Raw genomic sequence first — 14378 nt, 5'->3', positions numbered from 1 at the left:
TGGGGGCCTCTAAAAAATTTACAGAGAAATTTCCAAGGAATAATCCAATGCTTCCACGGAAATTTTTCCCACTTTTTGATACAAAATCAAAATTCAAGGAAGGAAATTTAGATTTCAATTAGGGTAAATGTCCTAATTCAAAACCATTTCCAGACGCTTTAACTTTGACAGAAGATTCAACACTTTAGTTAGTTCATATTTTTTTCTGAAGAGAATTACATAAATTTGCTCCTTGACTCTTCCAGAATGTTATACTGTTTAGTGAAAATTCTTTAGATAATTTGAAAACTTCTGAAATACAAGAAAAATACGCGAGCGTAAAATGCTGATATTGGAAACAAATTAATCCAAATGGAGACAAGGGAAAGTTTCTAATTGGAGACAAACAGTGTAAGTGAAACCGTGTCAAAAGGCTTCTAAAATATTGTTGAGTTGCTCTTGAGTGCAGGATTTGTTCTTATTCCTGGTCATTTTGCTTTCTCATCTAAAACAGTAAGAAAATCTCACCAAAAAAATCATATTTCCGGGGTTTCCTATTGAAGCATTTGCAGACACTTCAGAAAAACCCTTTTTGTTCACGAAATAGGTAATTATTTCATTTGAAAACTTCACATACCGGTAACAACAAAGATTAGAACTCAATTTAACTAAAATTTGCCAGAAATATGACATAAATGTTAAACAAAACGAATAAACAATAGTCACCTTATTGTGTTTTTCATTGGAACACTTGGTAGATCGGGTAGATCAATGAAAAATTCGATGGTGAAAAGGTACACTTTTAATTTTTCTGAGAAATTAACAAATTAAAATTTGAATTTTCGCTTTAATTGGAGCAAAATTAACTGAATAATGAAACTGTGGTATAGAAAATATATAAATATAATAATTTAGTACTGTATTTATCATGAAAATAATGACGTTTCCATTTGGATTAGCGGAAAAATTTCCATTTGGAGCAAGTTTTGTATTAGCCCTATTTACCCTAACACCTTATTTTCGAGAAAAAATTACAGTAGAGTCCCTCAAAGGGAATGGTCAAACCCAGTCCCGGAATCGCCACGACCGGGATCTATGTCAATGGATAGACATTGGTATAGTTTTGTTCTGGAACCGATGTTCTAAACTATGGAGGAAAAGTTCTAGACTAGAGCATAAAAACTATTTTTTAGAAGAAAGAATGGTCAAAAGTATACATGGGCACCGATTCATCTTTATCCAGAGTTGAGAGTAGGCGCATTTTGCAAATACTGGTATAAGATTAAAAAAAATTCTCGGGACCCAGAACGATAAACGCTGGAAGTCCTTGTAAAAAAGCCTCTGTCCTTCCGATAAATCATTATTTTGACAACAAATTACGCAAAAACTGTTAAAGTGATCTTGATGAAATTCGGTATAACGTCAGTGTATTACTTAAACTTTTTATCCATGCATACCACCCCTCCCCCCACCCTCCATTCTGATAGCCCCCATACAAAATGAGAGCATTTTACTTTATAACTTGTTTCTGAGAAGAGGTATTTTCAACAATCCTCACGAAGAACTTTTTGATCGAGCTTGATTGAATGAAAAAAATGAATAAGTAGTAACGTTAACAATAATTTTCCAGATTTTTTATATTTCATTTTTCGCCTCATTAAGATCTGCTTTTACGTGAAAGATAGAAACATATCCTCATATAATATAATTGGCATTAGTGGTGATTTTTTTGATATTGTAATCAAGGTTTTGGAGTTGCTTCTCGATTTATTATCTACAGAAGTTGTACTAATATGCAATTCAGTGGATTAATAACAATGCGAAGAAATTCTTTCTATATTGGGACTATCAGACAGGTGGGTGTTGGGATGGTATAAAGTTAAAGAGTCTTCCCTAAGCTTTGTTCCCATGTCGAATTTCAGCATTTTACCTCCTCTCAGAAAAGAATTATAAGGTAAAATGCTCTCATTTTGTATAGGGGCTACAAGAATAAAGGGTTGCGGGATAGGGTGGTATGCATGAATAAAAAGTTTAAGTAATACACTGACCCTGTTCTTCTGTAGTTTGTTGTCAAAACAGCGATTTATCGGAAGGATAAAGGCCTTTTTACAAGGACTCCCAGCGTTTATCGTCCTGGATTCCGGCAATTTTTTAATCTTGTATTGGTACCTACAAAATGCGCCTACTCTCGTTTGTGGCGATTCCGGGACCAGCGCCCATATACTTTTGACCATTCTCCTTTGGACAATATTTTCAAACGTTTTATGACCTCTACACATTGAGGACTAAAGGAATAGACATCTCAATGTTCTCCTCCCTCCATCCAAAATACTCCGGCTCCTGCTTTGAGACCCTGTACGATGTACGGTACAGAACCGTCCATGAACACTTTACCATGGCATCTAGATATAGAGATTTCCTCGACGCAATTGTAGACGTAGAGCTTATCGTTTTCAGTTAAGATTCTGATTTTCTCTATATTCCCAGAAAACATTTCCTTTGGGTACGAAGCATCTCACAACATAGCAGTTGAAGGGAAGATGTCCTTAACGTCTCTCAGAATCTTACGATGCCCAATCAAAGTCCTTCTATCATTCCATAATTCTCTATTCCTTAGCCTAATTTCTTTGTGTTGAATTAAACTCGTTGTGACGCCACGAGCCTAGTTGCTCCTGTCACATCTATCTTGATCATATTTCCGATTATCTCTGCAATAGGGCCTATTTTGTAATTGAAATTTATTTGTCTGATAAAATGGAAAAGATCGTTATATACGACAAAAGACTATACAGCCTGAGAAGAAGCATTTCCGCCTTTTGGCTTTGGAGGCTGGTCACCAACACTAAGACGGCGGCGGATGCCTGATTCATGCCTTATTGCTGTATACTTTTTGTTAATTGTATGTGCTTAAGAGTAATAAATATATAATAATAATTACACACTTTAAAGCCTCCGGTTCAACAAAAATGTGTAGAGAAAGCAAATTCCGTAGCACTTCCAGAGCAGCAGTTGGCGTCAATCTTAAAGCCCCCGTGATTGCAAGACAAGCACGTCTGTGAAACCTGTTGAAAGCCTCAACCGTACACTTCAACTTTACTCTAAGCCACCAGAATACAGATGCAAAGCTAATGACTGGTCTCACCACTTGCGTGTAAATAAAGTGCATCACATTTGGAGAAAGTTGCCAGGTCTTGCCAATCATTCTCCTGCACTGCTACAGGCTTCGCAAGGCTGTGTTCATCTTCTCCTCCAAGTGAAACCTCCATATCAATTTCTTGTCCAAAATGACGCGAAGATATTTAACCCTATCTTTAATGATAGTTTTCTTACCATAAAAAATAAGTACCTTGTCCGTCTTGACTTTCCTCCTATTGGTGAACAGAACCATATTGGTTTTTTTTGGTTAACTCTCAGCCCTGATTTGTCTAATTTTGTTACAAACTTGTGATAAGGTGAACCTTTTTGCTATAAAACCTTAAAATCGTAGAGTTTACAATCCTCTTAATAATTTATTTAATTTTTGTTTTTTTTCTGGAGATAAAATTAAAGTCCTAGCTAGTTCAATTATGTAGCCTTGTCTATTATCAAATTAATAGAACATATTTTTTGTTTCTCTATTTTTTAATTTTTTTTAATTTTATTTTTCATTTTTACTTTTATATTATTTTTATAATGTTTTTGTTTCTCTCTTGGGGCTTTAAGTTAAATTAAAAATTCTAATTTTAAAAAAGAAGTATTGAGGTTGATAATAAAATAGGAGTCAATAAAACAATTTCAGAATTTATTTCAATTTTAATTTATTGTTCTTGCAAAAACCGCAAAATATTTTTATGGAACATGCCGAAGACATTTCCTCAGAAAGTCTAACATAAATTCCCATAGAAAAATCTTTTATGGGCTCTCCAAGGCTACCAACATCGACAATTGAAAAAGGTGGAGGGGATAATCACTTTGCAAATTGTTTTTCTTTGCGCGACTCGGACGTGCATGTGTGCGGCTTTGTGTGTTTTCTAGCCGATAGAGACACTATTTCCGTGATAAAAGTGCCAAAATCCAGAGATAGTTGTGCAAACAATAATTCAGCGCTGTCCATCAGTCGCCCCATGACATTGATCCGGGATTTTCGGTGAGTTTGCAGTTTCATTACCACCCCCAATAAACCCGGCTGATCCAATCCATTCACTGAGGAACATAAACATACCCACTACCGTACTTGCCGTAGTACGTTATCTCAAATTGGATGAATATTGTGAGATAAATCCCAATTGTCTGGACCATTTCGCTCAGTAGTCTCAGGTCTATGCTCATGAACTCCCAGGCTTTCAGTTCAAAAGAACCATGTAGGCCACTTAGAGTAAAATTTCGCAGGAATTTTCCAAAAGTCGCCATGGAGGCGCACTTTGGCTGAATTGAGAGAATTTTCACAAAGATTTTCTTCCGTTGCTCCTTGCATGTCTCTCCGCTGAAGACAAGGGGGATGAGAGTAAGGATAAAGGGGATAGAGCACAGGGATGATTCTGTAAGAAAATGTTTAGTTTAGGGATTTTAAGAAAAATATTAAATATTATTCCTAAAATTAGAGAATTTAATCGACCAATAGAAAATTAGGTATTTCAATATGGCGAACTTTTCCTGTAATTCTATTGGCTGATCTAATTCTGACAAAAAATGTTTGTTATTTTTTTGGTTATCACAGTTTATAGTTTATATGTGGAGCTCAGAGGCAAAATGACACATATCCTATGGCTAAAGCATAGGATATGTGTCATTTTGCCTCTGAGCTCCACATATATCTCTCGATCCAAACAAAAGAATAAAAAAAAACAGTAAGATAGAAACGTAAATATTGAAAGCATTGACCCATTGACCGAAAGCTAGAATGTATTTTCAGTTAATTTTGTTTCTGCTATAGGGTAAGTGTGCCAAATTCCGGTCAGCTCGAAATTTCGGCCACCTTTTTTGTTCCTCGAATTTCCATGAACTTTTAGATTTTACGTACTCTAGAGATTATACAATGCAAAAGAATAACAAAAAAAAACGTAGCTTCGACGAGCAAGATGATCTGAAAAAGATATTTAAAGAATTCTGGAAGGGCAAGGAACTATGAGAATGAAGGTGGTCGAAATAGGGCACCAAAGCTATGTCTATATTTTTATTCATTTTAAAATGTATTAAGAATGATTTTAGAGTAAATAAAGACGGTAAACTCTTTACAAGGTTTCAAGCAACACTCTTTAAAAAGAAAGAATAAAAAAAATCAATTTTAATTTAAAATATTACATTTCAAACTTGAGACTTTGACGCTTGCATGCAACTATGCCAAAATTTGCCACACTTACCCTACCGTTTGTTTAGATCCAGTTATCAAAACCTGTGAAATTCAAATTCATTTTTTCAAATGCTTGGACAGCAAATCCAATTTAGATTTGAGTACGAAAGTATAAGACAACGGTCATGGTATTTTGCACAAAATAAAAATAGTAAGTTAGTAAAAAAATGAGCTATTCTAATATTTAAAAAAAAACATAGAGATTTAAATTTGATTTCTGATAAAGGAATTATTATTTACTGATCAATTTGAGTTTTTTCAATTTAATAATTTGGTTCTAAAATTGGTTACTAAAATATGTTTATCCCTTATAATATTGCCTATTGATTTCCTAACCTAAAATATCGGGGAGACCGGGGAAGAATTATACAGCAAATCAAATTTTTTGCGTATAATTTATAAAAAACACGTTTGTATGAGACTGATAAACACTTTAATGAATAAGAAGGAAGGTGGAGGGTCTCCTATAAAAAAATCACATCTGAAACGTAAACAAGTTTATTTTAGTTTTTCGTCAAAGATAGTATTTTTTGTTTAACGGCGTTATCACACTTGCACATTAAAATTTTAATGTGATTTACATTAATTGTCGCTTGTGAGCGTCCAAATATGTTATTTGTGTCTTTGAGTCACTTAATATTTGGGGTTTTTCTATTTATCGATAAAGAAGTGGACTTGGCCTGCAAAAATAAGTTTAAATTTACCTAAAGCATAAATATTTTTCACATTAAAAAATTAAAGAGAAAATCGCATTAATGCTATAAATCAATTTATATCAAATTTCACGGGCCAAGTCTACCTTTTTATCAACAAATAGAACAAATTTTGAATATAAAATGATTCAAACACACAAATTACAGATTTGGACTATCACCAGCGACAATTAATCATATTAAAATTTTAATGCGCAAGTGTGATAACACAGTAAGGAAAATAAAGCTTTTCAAGACCCCGAAACGAGAAGTGTTCCCAAGGAACAAGGTTAATTTTGTCGCAATTCTCATGCAAATTTCTTAATATTAATCTAGTTTGTTGCAAAATTGTTTTGGAAAAAATTGAAAAAACATGCCGAAAATATGATCAGCAGCAATTATTTCATAGAGAAACTGAAATTATGTCTAAGATGAACTAAATAATCGCAATTTATCTGAGAACTATTTTAAAATGCCGTATAATTGTGAGAAAAAAACGTTGATACTTTGAAAATCAAGGTGTTTCCAGCATTTCATGATAATTAGCTATTACATAATATAATTCATACATTATATAATTAGCTATTACAGCCTTGGTTGAATTCTAAACTGAGTCTGGCAATTTTGCACTTTTAAAATTACACGATGGACTGTTTTGAGCAAGCGACAATGATCTCTATTTGCAATAAAAAATTATTATAGCCCAAATCAACTCAGAATCGGAACATTTATGAAAAAGTTTGGCAATTAGTTTCTCGAAAAAGTTCGAAAAATAAAAAAAAAACAAATTTCATTGAATAAAATTTAAAAATTAAATAAATCAGATTTTTTAGCGATTATAAATTAAAAGAATAATAGTAAAATCAATTTTCAGAATGATTTATGACCAAAAATCTGAGTTTTCTTAGTATTTTATTTATTTTATTTTTTTAATATTCTGTGATTAAACTGTTATAGGGAAGGATGATAACATTACTTTGGAAAATTCGTTTTGAATATTCTTGGGAAGATAAACAATTATCTAGAAATTGTACAGTAAATTTTCAGATAGTCAACGGCCAAAGAAAACATATCCTGTTTTAGTTAGTTGTATATGGATCATATTCATTTAGTAAATGAGTCTTGAAAAAAAGTTAAACTGAGGAACTGTTCTAGGTTTTAAATAAAGAAGTTTTTGTTTTTTTTTGCTCAAAAGAAATTACAGTAGGGGAAGACTTTCAGGATCCGCACATAATCTGATTTCAAAACATTATATTTTTCCTATATTCTTTTAATGAATCTACCCTCTTATACGCAATATATTGTAATACAGTAGCCTCTCGCTCAATCGTCTCTTTTTCAATCGGGTGTAAAATTTTGTTGACAATTTTCACGTTTAATTATGAAGCAAATTTGCTCAAATTCGCTGTAGTTCCTCTTATTTTATCATGATTCTTTATAATTGAGCACTTTTTGTGGAATTTACAAAGGCTTTGCCGCCCAAATCAATCGATAATTTAGATGACATTTTGCTCCATGTGCCCGATTGAGAGAGAGAGTCTACTGTAGCTAGTCTTAAGCCACATGTTACCTACAAAAATAGGGTCATATTCATTAAAGTAATATGGGAAAAATATTTATGAAGTGTTCGAAGTTAGAGTCAGTACGAAGTCAAAAAGTTTACCCTAGTAAAATTTTGTAATAAGATCCTTGAACAATAATGATTTGTTTTTAGGGGAACATGAGGAATTTTCAAATTCAGCATATCCCAAAATAAGATTTAGCCAGACTTTAATTTTTTTAACAATATAGGAATATGATAAGTTTTCATAAATTTCCGTGTTCGAAATTTTTATTTAATTTTTTTTAATAATTTTCCTTATAGGGTAACTGTTCCAAATTTTGGCATACACAGGAAAAAATATTTTGTAAAATTGTTTGTAAACGTTTGTGAAATCCTATGGAGGACCTACGAAGTGCTCGTCCCACAAACAAGTTCGTAAAATTTTGTACTTTTTTCACAAGCATTGTTCGTAAAATGATCATTTGACGAAGATTTTTTGTACTTTTACAAACATTTGTTCGTAAATGTTCATAAACACACAAAAAATGTTCGTAAAATTTTGTCATTTGTTCGTAAATTTTTGTTTGTCTGGCAAAAATTTACGAACAAAATTACAAAAAATTACAAAAATTTACGAACATTTTTTTTGTATGTTTACGAACATTTACGAACAAATGTTTGTTAAAGTACAAAAAAAAATGTTCGTCAAATGATCATTTTATGAACAATGTTTGTGAAAAAAGTACAAAATTTTACGAACTTGTTTGTGGGTTATACGATTCAGGAGCATTTCGTAAGCCCTCCATAGGATTTCACAAACATTTACAAACCATTTTATAAAATATTATTTTCTGTGTAGTCGCATGCAAGGACCAAAATTTGAAATTCGAAATATAGTAGTTTTTAATACAAATTAATTTTTTTTTACTTCTTTTTAACCCTTTAACAACGAGACACTTTTTACGAACCGAAAATCAACAATAAAAATTAAACCTATAAACAAAATTTGTGAAACGTTTTACATCTAACTTTGGAAAGTTCAACAGAGTCTGAATCGGTGCGATCGGTACATTTTTTACCTTCACGTGCAATAGGGACAAAAGTAGCCCGAAACTTTAAGTAATTTTTCTGACAATAACAATGAATAATAATTTTCAGTCTAATAAAAAATATTACGTATGAGTAATGTAGTTTTTATTCTCAAAGGGGTTTTGCTTAAAAAAATTGGAAGTATAAAAAATAATTAAAAGCATTTTTCAATATGAGAATTTAAAAATTCGCCATTTTTAAGCTTAAATATTTAGTATATAGCAAATAGCTGGAGTCTGGCAAAAAATGTCCTAGATTCGTTCAAACTTCTGGTTTGCAATTACGTACAAACATAAGGTAGTCAGGAAAAATTATTATCTTTATGGGACACCGGTGTTTCAATCGTCCTTAAAGGGTTACGGCATGTTGCTTGGAACCTTGTAGGTAGATAGTTTATTGTCTTTGTTTTCTTTAAATTCATTCATAGTACATTTTAAATTGAATAAAAGTATAGGCATAGGCTTTGGGTAATATTACGACCACCCAGATTCTCATTGTTCCTTGGACTTCAAGAATTCTTCCAAAGTCTTAAAGCATTTTTTTTTGTTTTTTTTTTGCATTTTATAATCGTTAGAGTATGCAAAATTTAAAAATTCATGGAAAGTTTGGGGACAAAAGAAGTGGCCGAAATTGCAAGCTGGCCGAAATTTGGTACACTTACCCTAGTTAATACTAGTTTTGACTAACTAAAATCAATCTATTATCTCAATTTTATAATTTTCTGGAGAATTTTCACATTAAAAACTTATCAATGAAAGTTTTTCCTAAAATTGATTTATTGTGTGATATTTTGTTTCTCGACAAACTTACCTAGAACATTGTTTGTCGATGCTCTGAAGAATGCTTTAAAATTCCAATAGAAGTCTACTGTGAGGAGGATACAGTAGCTGGTAATGATGCCAAGAATTGATAGGGCAAAAGTCTTTCTCAAGAATTGTTCGCAAAGCCACAATTCGTTGACTATTTTCCAGCAAATTTTCACACAACGTCGGTCAGATGGATAAATTCGGTTTTCATTGGAGATTCTCCTGAGAATTTCAGAGATTTCCCGTGAAACTCCCCCGAGGATGTCTACATGGAGAATGTAGAGGAAGATTAGGGATCTGCTGATGAGTGAGGGTAGAAATGCTGCACTTCTGTGTCTAAGCCAGGGATAGTCTTCTCGAAGTCTAATCAAAATGAACATTTCAATGAAAGTAGCTCCACCGTTGAATGTAAAAAATTTCCAGAAAAATTTCTTGTAAATTTCATTAAAGAGCTCATTGGGATTCTGTGGTATCTCATGTAGAAGATTGGAGATTTTGATGATTTTTTCCCAGATTTTTCTAAGAGTTTCCCTCTTTCGGACACTTTCAATTAGCGTGAGAATTTGTGTGGCCACTGGAATAGCCAGTTGAATGATGTCCAAGATTGCTCCGAGTGTCGTGCGAACATCAAAGATCATTTCCTTGTACACTAGAGCAATGATGAGAGTGAAAATTGCAATTGTTGTGTAGAAGATGGTGAGAAAGATTAGTAATTTCTCTCGAAATCTCGTCACATTAACGGTTATGAGAAATAGAGCGAGAATTTGGAAGAAGAACAAAATTGGGCACGATTTTGTTGGCATTTTTCTTTCACGCGATTCACAACAACTTGTCGAACAATTTGCTTGTGATACTTTTATTTAGAGTTAGAGATACAAATTCAAAGTATTGTAATGTTTGCTTGACAAGGCTTTTATTACAATTATACGTGACAATGGAATCTAAATTAAAAATCAGGGAATTGTGCAGCAATAACGACAACCTAGACATCTTATTCAAACACAAGTCCAATCTGTGATCTACCAAATTCAAATTGAATTAGTATAATTAAGTACATCCCCATTGTTGTGGTAAACTGCAAGAAAAAAAAGAAGAAGACACCAATGAGATTACTATCAAAAGTACACAAACTTTTTTTTTTGAATAAACATAAATTTCATAAATATTTTATGCAATTTTTCCCCCTCATTGTTTCACGCATGTGAAGACTCTATGCGCGGGGAAAAAATGTAAAATATCACGGAAAAGAACTTTGGCTGAAAGTGAATTTTTTTCAAGTCAACGAAAGTGAAGTTGTTTTTTTTTCTTGTTCAAGTATACGTTGTCATAGGTCTTGTGAAAAAATCCTCCAAAAACGCATAAATTTTTAAAATAAATTTACTCTTTTGGGTGCTTCATTTTGTCCCACGAGGGAGCAAAAAAAATATAAAGTGTCATAATAAAGTGGTTATAAATTTAACTTGTTTGTGTAGTTAATTAAATACAATGAAGATTGATGGCACAGTGATTGAAACACGGAATTTTGCTTGAAGAAATTTAATAAAAAATGCAGCAATTTTTTTTTATAATTTGGTTTGATTAATAACACTGGCATGATTTAGTGCAATCAATGCAACTCATAGTGGAAAAATTACAAGCAAACACAAAACACTCATTTATTGTACGTTTAAATAAAATTTATTATTTACAAATGATGGAAATTAGTTTGGTCATGGCTACAGCACACCTTTTACATCAGGAAAATTTCATGAAATCAAGATTTACATCTCTTTCTTTCTCAAAAGTTTTGCATATATCTATCCCACTCTTGCATTCTTCTTATTCTTCTTTAAAACATCACTTAAATTCAGTTTAATTTATTTTGACTATGAGAAAATGGGATGGGCATATGCAAAATGTTTGGGAGAAAAAGAAATGTATGAATTTTGATTTCATGAATTTGTTATGATCTGTGATAAAATAACTAAAAATAATTCTCGAATTTCATTGATATATGATGGGGAATACAATTTTATATGAAGAGCAGAATTCTGAAAAATTAAAATTTATTTGACAATTGGAATTCCAGAATTACCAGAATGAATATAAACTTACTTAATATTGAAAAAAATATTATTGAGAAAAAAATTTATGACTAATTTTCAGAAAATATTAGTTTTGTCATGTATATTCCTTACCACTTGCACATTTTTTTTTTAAATTTTATACGTCAAAGTCTTTTGAAGTTATAGGGGAAAGCGGGTAACATTCGGAAGACTCAAGTTTCGAACAACTCATTTTTTCTATATGTTTTTAATTAATTTTACCTAAATTTATTTTGATACTAAATTTTATTTTACGAGTAAAAAAGGAGTACACTTGGACTATAGTTCCGGATATTTTAATTAAATGAATATTTCATGATAACTTTTGGTGTCCTAGACTTATAACCTCAAATGATTTTTTTTTGGTCTATAAGTTACATCTTAATCAACCTATAGGGTAACGTGTGACATTTCGGGACACTTTTTAGAACTTTCAAGTTTCAAACAGCTTAACGACAACTCAAAATGTTTTTTTTTTCTTTGTTGATACAAATATTTATTTTCCTTATGCTGTCCAGAATAAGATTCTGATCGAAAAATGTAGAAAAATGCATAATTTTTTTATACAAAATAACAAAAATGTAAAGAAGTAAGAGTGGTATATTTCGGGACAGTTGGGCATTTCGGGACAGACAAAAGTCGCTATTATGCAAATAAATTTCACTGAGCTTGATTATTTACCGTTAAGTAGAAGGTCTAAACTTCACTCTTTCATAAAAATTTTGTTTAAATTTCACTTGTAAAATGAGTTGGAAAAAAAAAACTAAGCACTGTTTGTGTTGACATTTGCAAAATTGACCACACTGAAGGTCTTGTAAAATGTGGAATGTGATACTCACAATTCACGCGTATTTCACATTTTAAATTAAATTAAATTTCAGAAGTTCTGATACATAAAGAGCTTAATATTTCATATAGAACTTAAAAATAATTAGAAAACAAATATTTATAGGATTTTTTATGTGTCCCAAAATACCCATATTATGTCCAGAAAAGCACCTTGTTCAAAAATACCACACTTTAACATAAATAAAATACATTTTTTAACGAATAAATGGTTGACAAACATAGAGAAGGTTATTTCACTGTGATTAAACTATATTTATTTGGGTTCGATTTCATGACTAAATTAACGAATCGGGCTAATAAACAAATTTAATTAGTGAATTTGGTTCCAAAATTAAATTACTAGAACCCCATCCTTCTACTTTAAAACCATGTTTTTTTTTTGAATTGCTGGAAAACTCGTCGTACGATTTTTTTCATTTTTGGATGTGTTTTAGAGGTTGCCCTATTCGAAAATGCCGTTGAATCAGTCCTAATAACGGGTTTTCAAGGTCAAAGTTTAGAACAGTTCTAGAAAGCTTATTTCTCAACCGAATGCTATCATATTTGGTGCTCGTTGGAAAGATCTTGAGATTTCCGATAAAACTGAACAGGTTGCAATCGGTCTTGAACCGGTAAGGAACCGGTTCACGACTGTTAAATTATATTACTCTTATATACACCTCAGAAGTAATATAATGTTTAATAATGCAATGCTTTGAGTGATTTATAAATCGGTACAAATCGGTTGTGACTCGGTAATGATCCGGTTATGAACCGATAAGTAACTTTCGCTTGAAAATCAATTCAATTACTCTTAAAACTATTTTGGTGGATCTTTTGAGTGATTTATGGATATGTTTAAATCAGTTGATAACCGGTAAATGATGCGAAAATACTTTTGAGGTATAGCATCTAAGTCACGAGTTCAAGCACTTTGCAAAGCTTCAGATGCTTTTCCATGTTCTGTATGAAACAACATCCTTTTGACAAAAATTTTTCGTTAATTTGACAAAACTGTTTTTCACTGTAGTTTTTTATGTTGTATACATATATTATGTATCAATCGTAAAACCACTGTTTTTAAACTTGTAAAATCTTTCTGCTTAAGTTAAACTTTAAATTTCACAATAGAAAGTTTCATTCTGAATTAATGATTTAACTGCTTTCAAAATCTTAAATTTCGTACTGACCAAATCTTTTTTTTTGTTAGCAACAATTTTGCAGATCAACGAATGAAAAATACAAAATTTATTTAGGCTCCGAATACATAAGTAGATGTGTCTCTGCTACTCTGCTGACTTGCGATTCAGCTAATCACTTCCAATAAAATATGTTTAACATTCACAATAAAATTTGCGGAATAGTGATCTGTCCTTAAAATGATACATTGATAATAATAATGTAATGATGATAATATTTAAAAAATAATAATTTTCATAACAATATTACAAAGGGGGCGTGGCATATAATTATATGATAGAGCTTTATTAAGAGGTGAAAAGGCTCATGCTCATAAACAAAAATCTAAAACAGTGTGATTGTTTTAGTGCAAATGACAAGTAGTAAAATATCAATCTTTGCTGAAAATAATTAAAAATTATTTTCAATGTAATAGATTCTTAGAATTTATTTAATATATTTTTTTACATGAATTATTTTCTTTATGGTTATTTCACAATGCACTTTTACACAGTTCTCTGCAATATATATTTATCACGCAGTGTTCTAACTATAATTGTATGAATATAAATTGTGCTTTTTTTCGTGTTCAAATACTTGTGCCCTATATATTTGCAATGTAAATGGGATGAGGAGAAAAAAAGAACGCGAAATGACATGTGAAAAGGATTTATTACTATAACGCAGTGAAACACGTAAAAATGCCACTTACCGCTGTAAAGAGTTTAAAATCAAGAAGAAAAATCCCCTTGGGAACAAATTCGACTTTCAAGAGGTGAATTTGCACAGCAAATTGATGGAGAATTTTATTGTGAGCCTCCACCTGAAGCTTGTGAAGGTGTCTGAGAA

The 14378-nt window shown here is 31.6% G+C and overlaps 1 protein-coding gene across 2 annotated transcripts in view; it reads left to right on the top strand.

Annotated features, from left to right (window-relative positions):
- The first annotated feature begins 4039 nt into the window (after positions 1-4039).
- The window catches only part of LOC129807262 (uncharacterized), a 200427-nt gene continuing 190088 nt past the window's right edge, over positions 4040-14378 (top strand). For both annotated transcript variants that reach the window (XM_055856409.1, XM_055856408.1), the window contains exon 1: positions 4040-4105. The gene's annotated coding sequence lies outside the window, so the exon portion shown is untranslated. The remainder of the gene's footprint in view (positions 4106-14378) is intronic.

Source organism: Phlebotomus papatasi, chromosome 3 (assembly GCF_024763615.1).
Source record: "Phlebotomus papatasi isolate M1 chromosome 3, Ppap_2.1, whole genome shotgun sequence".
NCBI lineage: Eukaryota > Metazoa > Arthropoda > Insecta > Diptera > Psychodidae > Phlebotomus > Phlebotomus papatasi.
Note: the sequence above shows the minus strand (reverse complement) of the source record. Positions and strands in the feature narration are given on the sequence as shown.